Source organism: Oryctolagus cuniculus, chromosome X, assembly GCF_051225735.1.
Source record: "Oryctolagus cuniculus isolate XC-2025 breed Fujian yellow rabbit chromosome X, ASM5122573v1, whole genome shotgun sequence".
In the NCBI taxonomy this organism is placed as follows: Eukaryota; Metazoa; Chordata; class Mammalia; order Lagomorpha; family Leporidae; genus Oryctolagus; species Oryctolagus cuniculus.
The window spans coordinates 36,680,631-36,703,565 of NC_142888.1; the positions used below are offsets into that span (position 1 = coordinate 36,680,631).

Genomic DNA, 22,935 nt, shown 5'->3' on the forward strand with positions numbered 1-22,935 from the left:
CCTCGACTCCATATTATTTAAACTTCACACTGGTGCCAGCATTATGGAGCAGTGGGTTAAGCTGCTGCCTGTGAGGCTGGCATCCCATATCAGAGCACTGGTTTGAGTTCTGGCTGCTACACTTTTTTGAAAAATTTATCTTTTTTTTTTGAGATTTATTTTTATTTATTTGAAAGGCACAGTTACAGAGACAGGGAGAGACAGAAACAGATTTTTCCATTCACGGGTTCACTCCCGAGATGACTGCAATGGCCAGGGCTGGGCCAGGTTAAAGCTAGGAGTCAAGAATTTCTTCTGGCCGGCGCCGCGGCTCAATAGGCTAATCCTCCACCTTGCGGCGCCGGCACACCGGGTTCTAGTCCCGGTCGGGGTGCCAGATTCTGTCCCGGTTGCCCCTCTTCCAGGCCAGCTCTCTGCTGTGGTCAGGGAGTGCAGTGGAGGATGGCCCAAGTGCTTGGGCCCTGCACCCGCATTGGAGACCAGGAGAAGCACCTGGCTCCCGCCTTCGGATCAGTGCGATGTGCCAGCCATTGGAGGGTGAACCAACAGCAAAAGGAAGACCTTTCTCTCTCTCTCTCTCTCACTGTCCACTCTGCCTGTCAAAAATAAAAAAAAAAAAAAAAGAATTTCTTCTGGGTCTCCTGCATGAGTGCAGGGGTCCAAGAACTAGGAAGTGGAGCAGCTGGGACTTGAACCAGTGCCCCTACAGGATGCTGGTGTCCCAGGTGGCAGCTTTGCCCACCAAACCACAACACTGGCCCCAGGCTTCTCTATTTCTAATCCAGCTTTTTGCTAACGCACCTGGGAAGGCAGCAAAAGATGACCCAAGTACATGGGCCCCTGCCACCCATATGGGAGACCAGAATGAAATTCCTGACTCCTGGCTTCGGCCTGGCCCAGACCTGGCTGTTGCAGCCATTTGAATAGTAAGCCTACGGATGTTTCTATGTCTGTCACTGCATTAAATCCATCCACAAACACAAGGAATCTGATTAATCTGATTAATGCTGTTGAACATTTCCACCTGCCTTTTGATCCAGAAAACATTGACCCTGCAGTGCATTCTAGAGCTTTGGGATTGGATTCCGTGTCTCTTTATGTTTCTCTCTAGCCTGGGCAGAAATCTGATTCTGCCCTTGCTAGTCAGGTAACTTTGAGCAAGTTCTTAGCCTCTTTGAATTTTTTAAAGATTTATTTATTTATTTGAAAGGCGAAGTTACAGAAGCAGAGAGAGAGTCTTCCATCCACTGGTTCACTCCCCAAATTGCTTCAATGGTTTGATCTGGGACAGTCCAAAGCCAGGAGCCAGGAGCTTCTTTTGAGTCTCCACATGGGTGCAGGGGCCCAAGGACTTGGGCCATTTTCTGATGCTTTCCCAGGTCGTAGCAGAGAGCTGGATTTGAAGAGGAGCAGCCGGGACTCGAACCAATGCCCAAATGGGATGCTGGTGTCACAAGCTATGCCACAACACTGGCCCCATTACTTAGCCTCTTAAACTCTATGTGCTGTCATTTCCTCATCTGTAAAAAGAGATAACATTAACAGTACTTACCTGATAGTATTGCCATAGGCATTGTGTTAGTCTGTTTTCTGTCACTGTAACAGAATAATTGAGAGATGGTAATTTATAAAGAGGTTTATTTTGGCCCATAGTTCGGGAGACTGGAAAGCCCAAGAGCATGGCACCAGGATTTGCTCAACTTCTAGTGAGTGCCACATGCTGCTTCAATTCATGGTGGAAAAGGCAGAAGGGCTGACATGCAAGACAGAACAGGGAGATAAACTTGCTTTATGACTGTTCACTCTTGTGGTAACTACTCTCATGAGAACTATATTAATCCCTTCTTGAAGGCAGTGCCCCCACATCCCTAACACCTCTTAAAGGCCCCACTACCTCTCAATAAAGTCAGAGTTACACAAAGAGAGAAGGAAAGGCAGAGAGAGAGGTCTTCCATCCGCTGGTTTACTCCCCAATTGGCTGCTATAGCCAGAGCTGCGCCGATCTGAAACCAGGAGCCAGGAGCTTATTTCAGGAGCCAGGAAATTCTTCCGGGTCTCCCACATGGGTGCAGGGGCCCAAGGACCTGGGTCATCCTCTACTGCTTTCCCAGGCCACAGCAGAGAGCTGGATCAGAAGTGGAGCAGCCGCAACCTGAACTGGTGCCCATATGGGATGCTGGTACCGCAGGCAGTGCTTTTACCTGCTATGCCATAGCGCCAGCCCCAGTGACTTTAACATATGAGGAACTCCATAGAGTTCACGGATAATGGGATTAAAAAATGTTTATCTTGGTGCAAAAATGTTTGAACTCCATGCACACAGGGCATCCTCAAAAAGTTCATAGAAAATGCATGTAATGAAAAAGTGCACATGGATTTTGGAGTTTCTGGCACCAAAATAATCTTATCTTTTAATTCCATTTTCCATGAACTTTTGGAAGAACCCTTGTGTAAATGTGTGTGTGTGAATGCATGCAAAGAGAGAAGGAGAGAGAGAGAGAGAGAGAAAGAAAGAGAGAAAGAGAGAAAGAGAGAAAGAGAGAAAGAGAAAGGAGGGAGGAGTGGGAAGGAGAGAATGAATGAACACTAAAAACAATGTGTGGACTACAACAAGTATCCAGAAGTGTGAGCTTTTTTAAATCTTTTTTTTTTTTTTGACAGGCAGGGTTAGACAGAGAGAGAGAGAGAGAGAGAGAGAAAGAGAGAAAGGTCTTCCTTTTTCCATTGGGTCACCCCCAAGTGGCCGCTACGGCCAGTGCATTGCGGCCGGCACGCTGCACCAATCCGAAGCCAGGAGCCAGGTGCTTCCTCCTGGTCTCCCATGCGGGTGCAGGGCCCAAGTACTTGGGCCATCCTCCACTGCCCTCCCAGGCCACAGCAGAGAGCTGGACTGGAAGAGGAGCAACCTGGACAGAATCTGGCGCCCCGACCGGGACTAGAACTGGGGGAGGATTAGCCTAGTGAGCCACGGCGCTGGCTGAGCTTTTAAATCTTATGTTTCATTTCACTTTTTTAAAAAAGATTTGTTTATTTATTTGAAAGAGTTACACAGAGAGAGGAGAAGCAGAGAGAGAGAGAGAGAATGAGAATGAGACTCTTCCATTTGCTGGTTCACTCCCCAGTTGCCCACAATGGCCGGAGATGTGCCAATCTGGAGCCAGGAGCCAGGAGCTTCCTCCGGGTTTCCCACGTGGGTGCAGGGGCTCAAGGACTTGAGCCATCATCTTCTGCTTTCCCAGGCCACAGCAGAGAGCAGGATCAGAAGAGGAGCAGCTGGGACTCAAACTGGCACCTGTATGGGATGCCAGCAGTGCTGATCGCTACTTTATCCATCACGCCACAACACTGGCCCTGAGATTTCACTTTTTTTTTTACAAAACAATATTTATTTATTTGAAAGCAGAGTTACAGAGAGAGAGAGGGAGAGACAGACAGACATCCTCCAACCACTCCCCAAATGGCTATAATAGCTGGGGATGGCCAGTCCAAAGCCAAGTACCAGGGGCTCAAGTACACAGGCTGTCTTCTGCTGCTTTCCCAGTCAGATTAGCAGGGAGCTGGATTGGAAGTGGAGCAGCCAGGACTCAAGCTAGCACCCACATGGGATGCTGGCATCACAGGAGGTGGCTTAATGCACTGTGCCACAACACTAGCTCATCTGTTTTCTGCCTTTCCCCATTGTTCCTCTTCCCTTTTACCCTCTCAGACATCTCTCACTGCTCCCTCATAACCTCGACGTCCTCTTCTCACACTCCATCCTCTCTCCTCTTTTCCCCTTTCCTCAGACTTCCAATCTGAAAAAAAAGTTTACTTTCTCCTTATGATTTAGCTTAGAAAATACTGATATCATCAATATTCATTTGATCCATAAAGGATATTATTGGCAGAAATAATAAACAAGATTAAAAAAAGTCTGATTGTGAAAATTATACAAGAAATAAACTGTCACTGATGCAAGTTTGCCCACAGTTTCCTGTCTTCACCAATCTTGGATCTTGACAATCTGATGCAGGAAGGTTGGCAGACAGAATTAATGTCCCCAAAAGGATCCATAAGATGAAGTTCTTTGGGTCTTTAAAATGCTTTCAAATGTTTTTCAATTTGTATATGTGTATGTTCTGTCATTATCCAGTGACCACTTCCCTTTTCCAAAGCATTATACAAATCACATCGTGAGGTCTTTAGAATTCAAATGCCCTAGAGAAGTTTTCATTCACATTTTATTTTTTAAAAAAGATTTATTTTATTTGAAAGAGTTACACACAGAGAGAAGGAGAGGCAGAGAGAGAGAGAGAGAGAGAGAGAGAGAGTGAGTGTGTGTGTGTCTTTCATCTGTTGGTTCAATCCCCAATTGGCCACAATGGCCGGAACTGAACAGATCCAAAGCCAGAAGCCAGGAGCTTCTTCCAGGTCTCCCACACGAATGCAGGGGCCCAAGAACATGGGCCACCTTCCACTGCTCTCCCAGGCCACAGCAGCGAGCTGGATCAGAAGAGGAGCAGCTGGGACTTGATCTAGCCCCCATTTGGGGTGCTGAAACTGCAGGCGGTGGCTTTACCTGCTATGCCATCCAGATGGAGTTCTGGCTCCTGGCTTCAGCCTGGCCCAGCCCCAGCCATTGCAGCCATCTGGGGAATGAACCAGTAAATGGAAGAGCTCTCTCTCTTCCTATCTCTCTGTATCTCTGCCTTTCAAATAAACCAATTTTCTTTTTAAAATTTCAGCATGGGCCTGCACAGTCAGAAATTTGTTTTTCTCAGAATTCTTTTAGACATGGACACTTTAAAGGATTAGAGTCTGGATATTATTTGGAGACACTGGTCTGAGAGCCTCCTTATTGTAACAGGCTGTTGCTGAGTCTCCTAAACTGAAGGTCTTTGGTTTGTGCTTCAGAGTCCACACCAAACCTTTGTCATATCCACACCCTCACAGTGGAGAAAGAAGCTTGGTAGCTGGGACAAATAAGACTATTTGCCTGCTCTAGTAGTAGGTCTGAGACAGATTTTCAAGTAAGTCAGAACCCAGGGACTTTTTTAAAAATATGAATTCTGTGACTCACCCTGTGAGTCCCATTTAGTGTGGCTGGAATGATCTCTTAGATTCTGAGATTTTACAGCTCTGCCTAGGAAAATTTCAGGGGACTTTATTAAATCCCTTCAGTGGCAGGGTTGTCTCCAACACGTGGACCATTCCTGGAACACAGTGTACGAGTCACAAGGACAGGGTAGAGGTAGGGCAATGGCTCTCTTGAAAAGACATCACAACCCTGACAGTATTTTCTCCTTGAACTTCAGTTTATTTCAAATCACTTCTTTTTATGGGTGATGAATGGAGATGGGGGGCAGGGACTAATCTTTTGAATCTGTAAATGGCTTTGACTTTTCTCAGGGCCACCTCTTACCAGCATGTGTCTTATACCACCCTGTCATTCCACACAAAGCCTAGAGCAACAGCAGAACTTAGGACAAATGTCTTCCTTTCAACTCAACCAAAGCTACCTATCACCTGAGCGTACCTGCTCCCTTCTTCTTTTGACTATCCATTTCCTAATCTCATCTGCCATCCCACACCAGGAAGCTTACCAGGAGAGCTTAAAGACCTAGCACAACCACTTCCTCTAGTATCCCAACCTGGAAAGAGGCACAAAGAACCACATAGCCATCTTGAGCATCAGTGAGCTATGGCACTGGTTTATCTTTTTTTTTTTTTTAAGATTTATTTATTTATTTAAAAGTCAGAGTTACACAGAGAAGGAGAGGCAGAGAGAGAGGTCTTCCATCCGCTGGTTCACTCCCCAACTGGCTGCTTCTTCCGGGTCTCCCATGCAGGTGCAGGGGCCCAAGGACCTGAGCCATCTTCTATGGCTTTCCCAGGCCATAGCAGAGAGCTGGATTGGAAGTGGAGCAGCCGGGAGTTGAACTGGCACCCATATGGGATGCCAGAACTGCAGGCAGTGGCTTTAACTGCTACACCACAGCGCTGGCCCCAGAGTGGTTTATCTTTGAAAGGAAGCTTCACCTCACTCCCCACCTGTCCCCGAATACCCCCCACCCCTTATCACAGAAAGCAGGACAGACGAGGAAGGTGCCCACTGTCCTTCCTGGGGAATGGTGTGTCCTTCTCCACGCTGCCATGTAATTTCCTCTGCACTGAGTCCTGATACCAACTGCAACATTCCTTCTGATGTGAATCAGAAACTTGAGGACAGTTTTTTATTTATTTATCTTTTAATAGAAAACTTTTATTTAATAAATATAAATTTCAAAAGTACAACTTTTGGATTATAACGGTTCTTCCCCCCATAACCACCCTCCCACCAGCAAACCATCCCATCTCCTACTCTCTCTCCCATCCTAGTCTTCATTAAGATTTATTTTTAATTGTCTTTATGTACAGAAGATCAACTAGTATATACTAAGTAAAGATTTCAACAGACTGCACCCACAGAGACACACAAAGTATAAAGTACTGTTGAATACTAGTTATACTGTTAATTCTTATAGTATAACACATTAAGGACAGAGATCCTACATGGGGAGAAGGTGCACAGTGACTCCTGTTGTTGATTTAACAATTGACACTCTTATTTATGACGTTAGTAATCACCCAAAGCTCTTGTTATGAACTGCCAAGGCTAGGGAAGCCTCTTGAGTTCACAAACTCCAACATTATTTAGACAAGGCCATAATCAAAGTGGAAGTTCTCTCCTCCCTTCAGAGAAAGGTACCTTGTTCTTTGATGGCCCGTTCTTTCTACTGAGATCTCACTCACAGAGATCTTTCATTTAGGTCATTTTTTGCCATAGTGTCTTGGCTTTCCATGCCTGAGATATTGAGGACAGTTTTTAAAATCCTAAACCTGAAGCTTATAACCAGTGTATCATTATGGCCCACAAAGAAATTTCAGAGGGCATTTATGGGTGTTATAATGATTAATGTAGACTACCAGCATTTGGGAGTTGAGGGGTACAAATCATTTTTTTCCATAGAGGGAAGCTTAAAATGTTGCTCATCTGGACAATTACAAATCCTAATTGGGGCCGGCGCTGTAGCATAGTAGGCTAAGCCTCTGCCTACAGTGCCAGCATCCCATATGGGTGCTGGTTCCAGACCCAGCTGCTCCTCTTCCAATCCAGCTCTCTGTGATGGCCTGGGAAAGCAGCAGAAGATGGTCCAAGTTCTTGGGTCCCTGCACCCACGTGGGAGACTCAGAAGAAGCTCCTGGCTTCAAATAGGCTCACGTTTGGCCATTGTGGCCATTTGGGGAGTGAATCAGTGGATGGAAGACCTTTCTCTCTGTCTCTCCCTCTCTGTAATTCTGCCTCTCAAATAAATAAATAAAATATATATTTTTTTAAAGATGAATTGCTTGGGGAAATCACATTATTGAAGGCAATTCTCTTTTGGATTCCAGTTTGATCCAACATATCAGTACCACTATTTTCTAGCTGTACATGTCTTGAGGAAATATGATGAGGGAAATCCAATGTACAAACCCAAAGGATCTTTCCAGGATAAGCTGTTAATCAGTGGGGATGATCAACAGGGAGATGTTCATCTTGCAGTTTCTTGGGAACTGATGGACACACCAGCTATGCTGAAGGCTGCTACTGCACCGAAGTTCTGTTTCCAGACCTTCTTCCTCAGCAGATTCAGGGGTCCTTCCCAGAAGGGTGGAAACACACCCACTACATCCCTGTGTCCTCAGGAGAGAGCAGAGGATGACATATAGGAGGCACAAGTCGACACTTGTGGAAATGAAGTAACTTCTAAGTGGCTGGAGGGCCCAATCCAGTGTCCTCTACACTTCAGATAATAAGCAAATAAAAATTAAAAAAACCAACAGGATCTTAGGAACAACTCTGTGCACACATACATTTGGCAGCCTAGAGGAAACGGGACAATTGCTTGAAAGACAAACTCCCAAAAGCTCCTCTAAATAGATAGTTTGAATAGATGTATATCTATTTGAAAATCAAATTTGCAGTTGGAAACTTTAAAAAAAAAGTCTCCAGGCACAGATGGTTTCCCTGGAAAAGTCCTACCAAAAATTTAAGAAGAAATAGCAATTCTACACAATTTCTTCAAAGAAAGAGAAGAATAAGAACACTTCTCCACAGTTTTACTAAAATCAGTAGAAGAAAAAAACCATGCTCCAATTTCCTCCATGAACACATATATGGAAAATGCTCAAAAGAATTAGCAAGCTAAATCGAATAATATAGAAAAAAGAATAAATCCTGACCAAATGGGGTTTATTCCTGAAATGCCAAGGTATCACAATATTCAAAAGTCAATCAATGCTATCTACTACATGAAGGGTCTTTAAAAAGTTGGTGAAAAATTTATATTATTGTCGCTCCCCCTCTTCATGGAGGAACGACACTAAACCCTGCCTAGGCTTCATATCCAAGTCACGGCACCATTATGTCGCTCCCCCTCTTCGTGGAGGAACGACACAGGACCCTGCGCTGTTCTTTTGTCTGCTCGGCCCTCCCCGGGTTTGCTGCTGGTTCTTCCCGGGTTGGCTACCGTCCCTTCCACCTCCGTGGAAGGGTGGTTCCCCCTGCCACATTCCCCACTTCCGCGGGGGAGCGGCACACCGCCGGCCGGCTCTCTCGGGGGCTGCACAGGTGTTCCTTCAGATAGATGTTCCCCTTAGATGTTCCTGGTGCATGTTGTCTCTCTCCTCCTTTATAGTCCTCTTCCACCAATCCCAACTCTGCTACCCACACGCCGAGTATGCTGCTCTCCTCCAATCAGGAGCAGGTCCTACAGTTTATTGGTTGAACTGGAGGCAGCTGTGTAGAAGCTGTTTCTCCCTTCTCAGCGCCATATTGTGGGAGAGCAGATGCATAGAATAAGTCTTAATTCCAGTAACAGTCTAGTCCGAGTTGCTCCCCACATATTATCAAATAACTATGGGGCCGACGCCGCAGCTCAATAGGCTAATCCTCCGCCTAGCGTAGCCAGCACCCCAGGTTCTAGTCCTGGTCCGGGCGCCAGATTCTGTTCCGGTTGCCTCTCTTCCTCTCCAGCTCTCTGCTGTGGCCTGGGAGTGCAGTGGAGGATGGCCCAAGTGCTTGGGCCCTGCACCCGCATGGGAGACCAGGAGAAGCACCTGGCTCCTGGCTTCGTATCAGCGCAGTGCGCTGGCCACAGCACACTGGCCGTAGCAGCCATTGGAGGGTGAACCAACGGAAAAAAGGAAGACCTTTCTCTCTGTCTCTCTCACTGTCCACTCTGCCTGTAAAAAAAAAACAAACAAACAAACAAAAAAACTCTCTTTCTCCCTGTCACTCTGCCTTTCAGATAAGTAAGTAGATTTTTCTTTAAAAAGAAAAGAATTATCTTGTTACAGAACAACTACACAAATATCCATATCTTCTATCATACTTAATAAAGATTAAATGTTTTCTTTTCCACCTAAGGTCAGGAATGAAGCAAATATTTCCACTCTGACTTCCTGGAGGTCCCAGCCACTCCAGCAAGGAAAGAAAAATAAATATATGGCTTACAGATTGGGAAGGGCTCCAATTCATAGATGACACGCTTGTCTATATATAAAAATCCAAATGAAATCTATAAAATTCCTAAGACATATAACTGAGTTTAGCTTTGTTAAAGGATATAAGTTCAATATAAAAAAATAAAATGTACTTCTACATTCTAGCAATGAACAACTGGAAACCAGATTTATTTTATTTATTTGAAAAGCAGAGTTGGAGAGAGGGCGGGAGAGACAGAGATCTTCCGTCTGCTGGTTCACTCCTCAAATGGCTGCAACTGCTGGGGCTGAGCCACGCCAAAGCCAGGAGCCAGCAGCCAGCAGCCTCTTCTGAGTCTCCCATGTGGGTGCAGGGGCCCAAGCATTTGGGTCATCCTCTGCTGCTTTCCCAGTTGCATTAGCAGGGACTTGAAACCTCATATGGGATGCCAACATCCCAGGCAGCTGACTAACCTGCTGCACCACAATGCCAGCCCCAGAAACCTAAATTTAAAAAACAAAACACAGGGGCTGGTGCTGAGGCATAGGTACCAGCATCCCATACAGGCACTGGTTCACATCCTGGCTGCTCCACTTCTGATCCAGCTCTCTGCTATAGCCTGGAAAAGCTGTAGAAGATGGCCCAAGTCTTTGGGCACCTGTACTCATGTGGGAGATCTGGAAGAAGCTCCTGTCTCCTGGCTTCAGATCATCGCAGCTCTGGCCATTATTGGCTATTTGAGGAGTGAATCAGCGGATGGAAGATCTCTCTCTCTCTCTCTCTCTCTCTCTCTCCCCCCCCCTTTCTCTCCTTCTCTCTCTCTTTCTCTCCCTCCCTCTCTGTAACTCTGCCTTTCAAATAAATAAATAAATCTTAAAATAAAAAACCAAAATATATACACATACCATTTACAATAGCTTCCCCAAAAGCCTTAGAAAATATGTGCAGGATCTATATACTGAAAAGTATTAGAGGAGAAGGCGTTGTGGCACACTGAGTTAAGCTGTTGCTTGGGATGCTTCCATCCCATATCAGGGTTCCTGGGATCAAGTCCCGCCTCCAGTTTCCATCCAGTTTCCTGCTAACGTACCTGGGACGCCACAGGTGATAACCCAAGTACTTGGGTTCCTGCCACCTATGTCGGAGACCTGAATGGAGTTCCTGCGTCCTGTCTTCAGCCTAGTGCAGACCCAGCTGTTGTGGGTATTTGGGAAGTGAACTAGTGGATGAAAGATCTCTCTCTGTCTTTGCCTCTTCTTTCTCTGTCACTGTTTCATTTGAATAAATAAATAAATCTTTTAAAAATCTACAAGAAGCTTATTAAAGATACAAATAAATGGAACTACATACTGTGCTCAAGAGTTGACAGACTCAATATAATTATCAATATTCCCTAAATTAACTTACAGACAATACAATTCCAATTAAAAATCTCAGCAGGAGTAACTGATTAAAAATGTATGTGGAGCGGCTGGCGCTGTGGCACAGCAGGTTAATGCCCTAGCCTGAAGCTCCGGCATCCCATAGGCATGCCGGTTCTAGTCTGGCTTCTCCTCTTCCAATCCAGCTCTCTGCTATTGCCTGGGAAAGCAGTAGAAGATGGCCCAAGTCCTTGGGCCCCTGCACCCACGTGGGAGACCTAGAAGAAGCTCCTGGCTCCTGGCTTCGGATCAGCGTAGCTCCGGCCATTGCGGCCATCTGGGGAGTGAACCAGCGGATGGAAGGCCTCTCTCTCTGTCTCTATCTGTCTCTGTAACTCTGTATTTCAAATAAATAAAATAAATCTTAAAAAAAAATGTATGTGGAGGGGTTGGTGCTGTGGCGTAGTAGGTTAAGCCTCTGCCTGTGGTGCTAGCATACCATAAGGGAGCTGGTTCAAGTCCCCTGCACCATTTCTGATCCAGCTCTCTGTCTATGGCCTGGGAAAGCAGTAGAAGATGGCCCAAGTCCTTGGGCCTCTGCACTCAAGTGGAAGACCCAGAAGAAGCCCCTGATTCCTGGCTTCGCATCTGCCCATCTCTAGCTGTTACAGCCAGTCAGGGCATGAACCAGCAGATGGAAGAGCTTTCTCTCTGTCTCTCCCTCTCTCCATCTGTAACTCTGCCTCTCAAATAAATAAATAAATAAAATATTTAAAAAGGCCAACAGTGGGGGCCAGCATCATGGTATAGTGGGTAAAGCTGCTGCCTACGATGCTAGAATCCTATATGTGTACTGGTTTGAGACCTAGCTGTTCCATTTCCGATGCAGCTCCCTGCTTATGTGCCTGGGAAGGCAGCAGCAGATGGCCCAAGTGCTTGGGCCCCTGCACCCACGAGGGAGACCTGGAAGAAGCTCCTGGATTTGGCTTGGCCCAGCCCTGGACACTGTGGCAATTTGGGGAGTGAATCAGCAGATGGAAGTTCTCTCTCTCTCTTCCTCTCTTTGTGTAACTCTTTCAAATAAATAAATAAATCTTTTTGGTTTTTTTTTAAAGGACAAAATTGGAAGAATAACACCAATTTTAAGATCTGCCATAGCTTCTCGGCCTTTTGGCTAAAATCAAGTGAAGATTTGCCATGAGACTATAGTAATCAAGACAACATCATATTGGCAAACAGATAAACAAACCTCCGTAAACATCAATTGGCCAGGACTGGCATCGTGGCAAAGCAGGTAAAGCTACCACTTGCGTTGCCAGCATCCCATATGGGTGCTGATTGAAGTCCTGGCTGCTCCACTTCTGATCCAGCTCCCTGCTAATGCACCTGGGAAAAGTAGTAGAAAATGGCCCAAGTGCTTGGGTCCTTGCACCCATGTGGGAAACTTAGATGAAGTTCCTGGCTTCAGCCTGGCCCAGCCATGGCCCTTGTGGTCATCTGGGAAGTAAACCAGTGGGTGGAAGATTCTCTCTCTCTCTCTCTCTGTAACTCTTTCAAATATATAAATAAATCTTTAAAAAATCAGTTGGCCACATTTGTGTGAAGAATATTGTAGAATTTTATCCAATACAATGGAGAAAAGATAATCTTTCCAAATGCTGTTTGAACAATTAGAAATCTATACTATTTTTCCAGGAGGAATAAAAACTTGTGTTCACACAAAACATCTCTACAAATATTTATGGCAGCACTACTCATATCACTAACAACAAGTAACAACCCAAATGTCCTTAAATGGGCAATGGCTAAACAAACTGTGGTACATACACAAAATGAATATTACCCAGCAATAAAAGAATGAACTATAATGATGCATAGAACATGCATGAAACTCATACACATTATGCTGAGTGAAGGAGCCAGTCTTAAAAGATTACATGCTATATTCCATGTATATAGCACTCCTAAAATGACAAAAGTACAGTGATATGACAAAAGTAGAGTGATGAAAAAATAGATCACTAGGGCTTAAGGATGGGGGTAGTAGCTAAAGGGAGTTCTTTGAGGTAGGGAATATATTTGTGTTTTCTGATTGTGCTGGTGGTTATAGGAATCTATACATGTATTCCAACTTATAGAACTGAATACTCCGAATGTCAACTTTACTGTATGATCTTTTGCGATTTTTAAAAATTTTTAATTTTTTTTGACAGGCAGAGTGGACAGTAAGAGAGAGACAGACAGAAAGGTCTTCCTTTGCCGTTGGTTCACCCTCCAATGGCTGCCACGGCCGGCGCACTGCGGCTGGCGCACCACGCTGATCCAATGGCAGGAGCCAGGTGCTTCTCCTGGTCTCCCATGGGGTGCAGGGCCCAAGCACTTGGGCCATCCTCCACTGCACTGCCTGGCCACAGCAGAGAGCTGGACAGGAAGAGGGGCAACCGGGACAGAATCCGGCGCCCCAACCGGGACTAGAACCCAGGGTGCTGGCGCCGCAGGCGGAGGATTAGCCTAGTGAGCCGCGGCGCCAGCCTCTTTTGTGATTTTTTTAAAAAAATCATTTAATTGAAAAATAAAACTTGTATACATTCAAGGTGTACAACAAGTTGATGCTACACACACACACATTATGTGGTGATTACCACAGTCAAATAAATAAACACATCCATAGTTACCATTTGTGTGTGGTGGGGTGGGTGGGTGGTAAGGACACTTAAAATCCACTCTATTAGCAAATTCCAAGTAAACAATACAGTATTAACTACTGTCACCATGCTATACATTAGATACCTATAAGTTACATGTCTTTTTTAAAAAAATATATATTCATTTATTTGAAAGCCAGTTACACAGAGAGAGGCACAGGCAGAGAGAGAGAGAGATCTTCCATCCGCTGGTTCACTCCCCAATTGGCCGCAATGGCCAGAGCTGCGCCGATCCGAAGCCAGGAACCAGGAACTTCTTCCAGGTCTCCCACGTGGGTGCAGGGGCCCAAGCACCTGGGCCATCTTCTACTGCTTTCCCAGGCCATAGCAGAGAGCTGGATCGGAAGTGGAGCAGCCGGGTCTTGAACCGGCACCCATAGAGGATGCCGGTGCTTCAGGCCAGGGCTTTAACCCGCTGTGCCACAGCGCCGGCCCCAAGTTACACGTCTTATAACCAAACATTGTACCCTTAAATAAACATCTCCAAAAAAATAAAAAACATCTCCTCATTTCCCTCTATTAATAACTTAAGATAAAAATATGCCTATCAGACAAATGAGAATCCTTGTTTTCTGCAAAACTATTTTAACACAGCCATATGTATACCTAAACACTAGGTTCATTTAGCTTTAAACCCTACATAAGAGAATCAGGTAGCAAGTCCTCTTTAGTATCTGGCTTCTTTCCCTTAACATTATCCCTGTGTCTTAGTTCATTGATTATCACTGATTCTCATGGCTATGTAGTATTCCATGGTGTCAACATAACACAATTTACCTATGCATTCATTATGGATGTGTAACTGGGCTGTTTCTAGGTTTTTTTCCTTAAGATTTTTGCATTTATTTATTTATTTGAAAAGCAGAGTTACAGAGAACGGGGTGGGGAGAGACAGAGAGGTCTTCCATCTACTGGTTCACTCCCTAAATGGCCACAATGGCCAGGCTGAAGCCAGAAGCCAGGAGCTTCATCTGGGAGCTTCATCCGGGTCTCTCATGTGGGTGCAGGGGCCCAAGCATTTGGGCCATCCTCCTCTGCTTTTTGCAGGAACATTAGCAAGGAGCTGGATTGCAAGTGAAGTAGCTGGGGACTCAAACTGGCGCCCATATGGGATGCCGGCACTGCAGATGGCAGCTTAACCTGCTGCACCACAACGCTGGCTACCTATTTCTAATTCTGTTTTTTTGTTTGCTATTACAAGCAGGGTTACTACATGAGCATTCCTGTATCTCTCCCAGGTTTACATGTATGAGTAAGAATGCTCACCTGAGCTAGTATATGATGCTAAAATGTAAATCAAACAATAGCCATCCAGTAGGGGAACACCTAAGTACACAGTGGTGATATTAAATCATGACACCTCATACAAGTCATCTTGTGAAACGAATCCCCCAAGTGTTAACCTGGGGCCCTGGTGGTGATGACTCATGGCTCTGTGACTGCCTGTGGGTTGCAGGAACCAATGGGGCAATGCGCTCACTGAACTGGTCCTTGCCATAGAGATGAAGACAAACAGAAAAGAGCCAGTGACACTGTTGGCCACCAAAGAGCATGCCAGAGATGCCCATCCTGGTCCCCAGGCCCATGGCTCCCTTCACAGCCTCAGAGCTTCGCCCTGCCTGACTGCCCTGAGCATTCCCAGGAAGGTAGGCCCAAGTCAGTCCTCTACTAACTCTGAGCCTCCACAAATCTGCTTACCCATAGCTTCAGTGCCCCTCCGCTCAGGAGCGCCCCCTGCAGGCTGGGCGTGTAATTACACCCCTTGTGCAGGGGAGGAAACAGGTTCACAGGGGGCAGGAACGGGGCCACAGCTGTACAGCTCATTGAGCAGGTAGTGGGGGAGCACTCCCCTCCCCATGCTGCCCATCCCTCAAGCCGCATGGAGAGGTTCTGCTGCCTCCTTTCCGATGGACCCTCCTGACCTTGGTCTCCCCCACCCCAGCAGGCCTGGTGCACTGCAGATCCCAACCAGGAGTTCTAGACCCAGCATTCAGGTTCTGGGCATTCAAGGGACTGGGTGCAGGCAGAGGGCAGCTGGCCAGGATCTGGCTTTTGAGAGTGGAGGGTTTAGTGGTCGGTTCCTAAACCCCAGGCTCTGCTGGGACTGTCCCCAGGGCCTGTGGGATCCAAGCCTGTGCTCTCAGGACCAACTAAGCTGTAGTACAAAGTGCCCTGACATCCAGGTTGCTGAGCCAGTGTATCTTACAGAACAGAGCCTATAATGCAAACTTTAAGTAGAAAACATTAAACAGATGAGAATCTCCCTTTAACTATGTAAATGAGCTCCTGGTAGATGGAAGAAGAAGACTATCTGCAGAAAACCCTGAACAGCACTGACTAAATCCTTGGCCCTGCAGGAGGAAGGGAGAAAGCCAGCCCTAGGCTGCCCTCACCTGTCCACACACAGAGAGGGAGGCACCAAGGGACACCGCAGCCTGGGGCTCATGCACCCAGAGGCCTGTGGCCCCACTTGGAGGGAAGGTTGAACCTCTGTCCTTCTTCTTCCTTCCTCTGTCTTCTGAGGCCTTCCCGGTTTGGGAGGTGAGTCGCCTCCTGCTGGCAAAGGCCGGTATTGCAGAAAGCTGAACAGTCCATGGCTGAGCAGTACCGGCCACTGAGGGGAGCTCACAGCAGGACCACAGCCACCAGGGGGCCTCGCCAGCCTCTCACTGCTCTTCTCTCAACGAAAGGAAAAAAAAAATGTCTTGCACCTGGCCTCATCTTAGACTAGACACTGCTGCATATGGGGAAAGAAAGAGGATGATTAAACTCAAAATCAGGAAGTTACCACTGCTACAGTACAGCCACCTGATCCTGAGACCCATTACAATTTACCAATTTTCCTAACAATGCAGTTTATATATAGCACAAGGATGTAGCTCAGAATCACGTGTTGCATTTAGTTACCATGTCTCTAATGTCCTTTTATCTGGAATAGTTCCTCCATTTTTTCCTGACTTTCATGGCCTTGGCACTCTGGGCAACTACAGTACCCCCAGGCCTGGGTTTGTCCCACGTTTCAGATTCCAGTTACGCATCGTTGGCCAGAATTTTGCATACATGATGCTCTGTTTTCATTGTTTCCTATTGCGTGGCACGTGACTTTGATTTGTCTTATCCCTCGTGGTGTTCATTTGGATCACTTCATGAAGGTGGCATATGTGCTTAAACATGCACTTTTCCAACTTGACTGACACATATTTTAAATATTCCATTCTTCATCAAACTTGCAATTGATTTGTTCACTTAATTGTGTCAGTATTGACCCAGTCTTTCCCATTTTATTCAGTGGGGTACAATCCATTACCATCATTATTTCGATGCTAAAATTATCCCCACTTTTGCTAGCAGGGAGCCTCTTTGAGCTGGTTGCTGTGTTTAACTTACATGTCTACAATCAGTCCTTGATATTCCCTTATTGCTGACACCACAGTTAAAGCTCATCTTATCCTTTCCTTCCCTCAGCCCTGGACTCAATCACTTCTCAAATGAGCCCTGGCTCCCTTTTGGGGAAGGGGGGAAGAATGGCACTTAGAAACCAAAAAAAAAAAAAAAAAAAAAAAAGGCCGGCACTGCGGCACAGTGGCTTAACGCCCTGGCCTGAAGCACCAGCATCCCATATGGGCACCAGTTCAAGACCCGGCTGCTCCACTTCCGATCCAGCTCTCTGCTATGGCCTGGGAAAGCAGTAGAAGATGGCCCAGGTGTTTGGGCCCCCTGCACCCACGTGGGAGACTCAGAGGAAGCTCCTGGCTCTTGGCTTCAGATCGGCACAGCTCCAGCCATTGCAGCCCATTGGGGAGTGAACCATTGGATGGAAGACCTCCCTCTCGCTCTACCCTGCATCTCCTCTCCCTGTGTAACTGACTTTCAAATAAATAAATAATTTTAAAAAAAGAAACCAACATCTGGGAGTCAGTGTGCTTATTGCTATTGGGGTATTGCTTTTTCCAGGACGTTTGGAATAGATACATGTACACATACACACACATGTATCTGTGCACATCCACATATCCATATACTCACATCTATATATTGCAAACCACGAGTTTAGGTGTAGCTCTCCAATTCCAGTATATCACCTCAGTGTTCCAGTTTTCCTCCTTTCCATATTTGAAATTTCTTTTTCTAAAAGTGAGAGAGAGAGACTTAGCTTCTGTTTTCCTCAATACATTCACTTTGTTGATGAAGCCCAACAACGCATAAGCCCTCCGTCTCTATACAGAGTTCTTCCTGACCCTGGATCTCCGCGCTGCCTTTAAGTTAGAATTCTTAAGACAATTAGCCTGGAGAATGGGACTGGGAATGGGAGAGGGAGGAGGAGGTAGGGTGGGAGTGAGATTTGGAGGGTAGGTATGGTGGGAAGAATCACTATATTCCTAAAGTTGTATTTATGAAATTTGTACTCCTTAAATAAAAGGTTTCTTTGGGGAAAAAAGTTCATGGAAAATGTGCATTATCTTTTTTTTAAAACACAATTAGCCTCCTCTCCTCAACTCCCAGCATGTGCTCCTTACCATCTTGGGCCCGACACCCACTCCAGGTGTCCCTAGGTTTAGATGTCCTCCTCAGTGTGCTTGGGCTCTGATTCTCCAAGCTAGGATGCCCCTGTACACACAGACGCTTGCCTCGCCCTGCCTCACTGAATGGCTTTAGGACCAAACTGCTCAGGCACAAAAGGGAGGAGGAGTGACTAGCTCTTAAAAGGTTCATTTATTATTGGGCCAAGTCCTGGTAATACTATGAAGCCAGCATGTATTTCCTCACTGTCCCTCCTTTCTTCCTCTATCTTCCACCTCAGTTCCTTTTCCCAGAAGTCCTGCCCTCTGTCGGAAGTAGAAATGCGGTGATGGCCAGGGTCCCCATCCTGTCACGAATCCTTTACACTGGCTGCCTGGTTGGCACTCAGTGTGGAGGCATCCTCCTCCAGCTGTGAGGCTCACACCCTCTGTCTCCCATGGTGCAACAGAGAGTCACCCCTGCCTTAGGGGTGTCAGGTGTGGGCAGGTGAGCAGGCTCAAGTCCTTCATCTGGAACGTAGGGCTAACCCCACCTCCCTCACAGGCTTTGGGAGAAATAGAGCTGTGGACACCAGACGCTTTCAGTGAGTGCCACGTGCCAAACCCGCGTGAGACTTTACCACTACTGCAGGACTGCATGCTACCCAGGAACACACCAAGAGCTTCCTCACCCAGGGCCAGTGCAGTATGCATGGATTTCATTTTTTTGAGCCAAAATAAACATATTTTAATTCTGTTTTTCAATGAACTTTCTGAATTACCTTTGTATTTACTGACCACATCTATGACTTTGGTTTTGTTCTCTGTTGCATCTCCAGAACCTCGGATAGTACCCAGGCACATAGTAGGTGTTCAGAAAATTCTTGCTGAAGGATGGATGGGAGCGGGACCCTTTACTCACATTGCTAAGATGCTCTCCAAAATGTGTTCTGGCCCTGTTTTATTGATTATTATATCTATTGAGGTTTGAGAAGACAAGTGACTTGCCTAACATCACACAACCAGGACTTGGGAGCTCTAGGCTTTGAAATCATGTTTGCCAGGTTCCAAAATCTACAGTTCATGGACAGAGACCTCACACTCACAAAGGGAAGATATTTCACTCTTGAGACACAGACCCCTAAATAGCTCAGATACCCACAGACACCAAAAACAGCTTACTGAACTCAGAATAGACTGCAAAATTCCTTATAGAGAGCACACACAGCTTGAGACACAGACCCCCAAACAGAACAGAGACCACAAACACTGTAGCAAAGGCTGGTCCCTCCCCAAGAGACCACATTGCTCACCTCTGGGAACCAAATTAAAACTGTTCATATACATCACCCTCTAGAGACCCTTAAACCACAAGACACCTCCAAACTTAATACAAAGACCCCCAAAACAGTAACACAGAAGTTCAAATAACTCAGAAACATCATATAACCTTAAGATATAGTTTCCAGGGGCTGGCGCTATGGTGTAGCAGGTGTCAGCATCCTGTATGGACACCGGTTCGAGTCCCAGCTGCTCCACTTCCCATCCAGCTCTCTGCTATGGCCTGGGAAAGCAGTAGAAGATGGCCCAAGTCCTTGGGCCCCTGCACCCGCATGGGAGACCTGGAGGAAGAACCTAGCTCCTGGCTTCGGATCGGCACAGTTCCGGCTGTTGCGGCCAATTAAGGAGTGAACCACCAGGTGGAAGACCTCTCCCTCTCTCTCTCTCTCTCTTTCTCTCTCTCTCTCTGCCTCTCCTTCTCTCTCTGTGTAACTGACTTTTGAATAAATAAATAAATCTTTTTAAAAAAGATAAAGTTTCCAGACAAATCAGAGACCCTACACCGTGGACAAAGACTCAAACACTTTACACCTTAAGACATAGCTGCCTCCCCACCCCCATCCCCCAACACCAAGTAAGCCAGAGACACCACAGTTTGGAAACCAGAATCACAAACAGCTCAGAGACTTCACACCCTAGGATGCAGGTACCCCCAAAGAGAAGGCACATTCAGGAACACAAAAGCTCTAAAAGCTCAGAAAATGCACACCCTGACACATAGGCACACAGATCCTGGAGACCTCACACCATAACACATAAAATCCATTCAGACAAAACATTCCATTCAGACACAATCCCCCAAACGGCTGGGATGTGATACCTAGCGATACACACCCCCCAAAACTGCCTTCCACACTTCCGGGGCAGACACCAGCTCAGAGACTGCTCCCTGAACAGGAACGGAATGTATTTTTGACATAATGGTGGTTGCCCAAAGTGCCCGACCAGGGTTGCGTCGAGGTTACAGGTAAACAAAACAGAAAGGGCTCACGTGAAGAGAGTACCCATCATCCTGCTCACCTAGACTCAGGCTGCAGCTACAAGCATGTAACTAGGATGAACTCTGCCAAGGCAGCATCTTCAGCCCGTTTGAGACAATCAGTTGGTGAACACTTTGAAAGGCCACACACACACCCCTCACCTGCCGCCTGAACTCCGTCCTGCAATCATCGTGCCGGTCCCCAACAGTCGGCCAATGGGCACTGGGTACACGAAGAGGGAGGCAGGGACTAGGGGTCCATTTGGAGCTGCCCTGAACCCGGAAAGGCTTAGTCGGGCGTTCTTGCGGTGCCCAATCATTGCCCAGAACGGCCCTTGACACTACCCTTCACATCCCGGAACCAAATGCTCGCCCCTTTGCGCGCCCCAGCTGGATTTGACTATGTCTATGTAAAAACGAAGGGGTGTTCGCCGCCGCGGTCTCGGATGGGCCAGCAAAACCAAGTGGTCGGAGTACAGACCTCCTGGCCGGGGCCATTAGTTCCTCCACTGGGAACCGTGGTTGATGCCCCAGGTGTGTTTACGAGGACGCTGAGTGTTGTCAAGCACGCAAGGTGTTATTCCAAAATGGACATCCCCTCCCCGTGTACCTCCGGAGTGGACTCTCCTACCTGCGCGCCCCTTAGTGGTGCGCGTTCCAGTTAATTTATCTCGCGCGCCCCTTGGTGGTGAAACAGGGAACAGCTGGTTGGTGCTGATAGCCATGGACTGTTCCAGGCAGGTCCCCAAAGGGTGAGTGGGCAAAGTGAAGACTAAAATCCTGACTGTGTATTTGTTGCAGTCTTAGACACAGGAAGAAGTCTTCCTAGGCTGAAATGTATTTTCCTGCAGTGTCTACCATTACAATGAGGGAGTGTTATTAAACTTTGGGCATTGGGCTCGCTTGTACCTCCTTGGCTAATGTACAGTAGGTCTAAAAGAGGCCTGCTAGCCTGGGAACCCAACTGCAGTTCTCCGAGGAGCAGGAGGGCTGGTTTGAGGAGGCTGTTGTCCTTGACTGTCGGTTATGGGTCAGAGAGACAGCAAGACCTTCTATTCCTGTTAGGGAAAGGGCCATCTCTCCAGGGCCCCAAGGACACAGAGAAGGTCAATAAATCTTGTAACCTCTGAGCATGATCGTTAGCAGAATCCTCCACCTGCCTTAGGTATGTCTTTCACCACAACTTTTCATATTTCATTCATTCATTCTGTCCAAATTATGTACCAGACCCTGTTATGGGTATTAGGAATACAGCTATGTGGAAACAGACAAAAATCTCTGCCCCCATGAAGCCTGCATTCTATTGGGATCACATACAGAAAAAATCTAAGCTCAAAAATCTAAGCAACATCGTTTGTCAGGTAGTGGTCATTGATGTAATGAAACTTAAGTCAGGAGAATGAAATAAAGTGGTGAGGATCAGTTCTAGAAAGAATGGCCAAGGAGGACCTTTCTGAGGACGTGCCATTTGAGCAGAAACCTACAGGAGGTGAATATCTGGGAGAAAAGCATTCTAGGCAGAGATAAGAGCCAGTGCAAAAATGCCAGTGGGGTGGGAATTTTGCCAAGCATGTGTGAGGACTGGGGGGTGAGGAAGGCATTGTACCCGGGGCTGTGTGGCCAAGGGAAAGAGAGGTAATATATTAATAGATAAGGTCATAGAGGGCCAGATCACTAGGGCCTTCTGGGCCATGATGAGGATCTCAACTTACTCTGAGTGTGCCTTGGGAGGGTTTTTGACAGAGAAGCCCCTATGCCTCTTTCAGAGGCCAGAGTGGACATCCAGGTCATGCAATGTATAAGGAGGAGAGTCTGGCTTTCCTCAAGGAAGGACCCCTTCCCCAGTCCCTGTGCAGCCAAATGTGCCTTCCTGGACAATTCTTAGTCTCAGGAGGACCCTCCCCTATCTGTTTCCCCACAAAAATCCATGTCAGTGGATGATATCTTAAGGAAAGGCTGAGGAAGGGGCCTCATAGCGTGCGGTGAATGAGATCACACCCAGCTCCATGTGTGAGAGAGACAAAGTAACAGGCACAAGGAAGACAGAAAGAAGGAGAACATTCCAGAGACAAGGATGGAGAACTTTTCTGGCCACCCACTGTCCCAGCTGAATCAGCACCCACAGTTCTGGACCCCAATCCATGCTACTAGGTGCTGTGCTTGTCTCTACAAGGAAAAGGAATTTCCTTCCTGGGACTTTTTAAAGATGACTCAGCTGCCCTTGGCCTTGATTTCAGTCATGAGGGAAGACTCTCCTCTCTACCTTGACACACGTCAGGACCCTCTAACTGTTAGGTTAAGGATTTGTTTAATTATGGGGAGGCCCATGCTGTACACAGGGTCCCTCACACTCCCTCAAATCTTTGTTCTGCTGTTGGCACTGGAAAATAAAGCAGGAAAGGGGAGCAAGGTTCCCTACATTTTGCTGCGGGGCCTTGTACAAATTGAGGAGTTTGAGGTATTTCCCACCCCTCTACTTCATGCCACAACCTCCATAGATAATGTGACTACTGCATGCTGTACCTCAGAATGGGTGTATGATCCAACGTTAAGACAGTTAAAG

At 46.7% G+C, this 22,935-nt stretch overlaps 2 long non-coding RNA genes across 10 annotated transcripts in view; one reads left to right on the plus strand and one right to left on the minus strand.

Moving 5' to 3' along the window:
* Positions 1 to 17,454, plus strand: part of LOC138847725 (uncharacterized) — a 37,131-nt gene extending 19,677 nt beyond the window's left edge. For 5 of the 8 annotated variants that reach the window (XR_016228282.1, XR_016228283.1, XR_016228284.1 and 2 more), the window contains one exon: positions 17,019 to 17,454. This is a non-coding gene — a long non-coding RNA (uncharacterized LOC138847725). Of the gene's footprint in view, positions 1 to 11,054; positions 11,284 to 15,053; positions 15,200 to 17,018 lie in introns of those variants that run through there. The other 3 variants (XR_016228281.1, XR_016228280.1, XR_016228279.1) reach the window with 2 other exon arrangements.
* LOC103351833 (uncharacterized) lies at positions 1,174 to 20,748 on the minus strand. 2 transcript variants are annotated; one of them, XR_519500.4, is made up of 3 exons: positions 20,535 to 20,748; positions 17,580 to 17,681; positions 1,174 to 1,520 (listed from the first exon to the last, which is right to left on the minus strand). It is a non-coding gene; the product is annotated as an uncharacterized LOC103351833 (long non-coding RNA). The 2 variants fall into 2 exon arrangements; XR_016228278.1 differs by lacking the exon at positions 1,174 to 1,520 and adding an exon at positions 3,009 to 3,292 and having other exon boundaries at positions 20,535 to 20,743.
* Between the last annotated feature and the right edge of the window lie 2,187 nt (positions 20,749 to 22,935).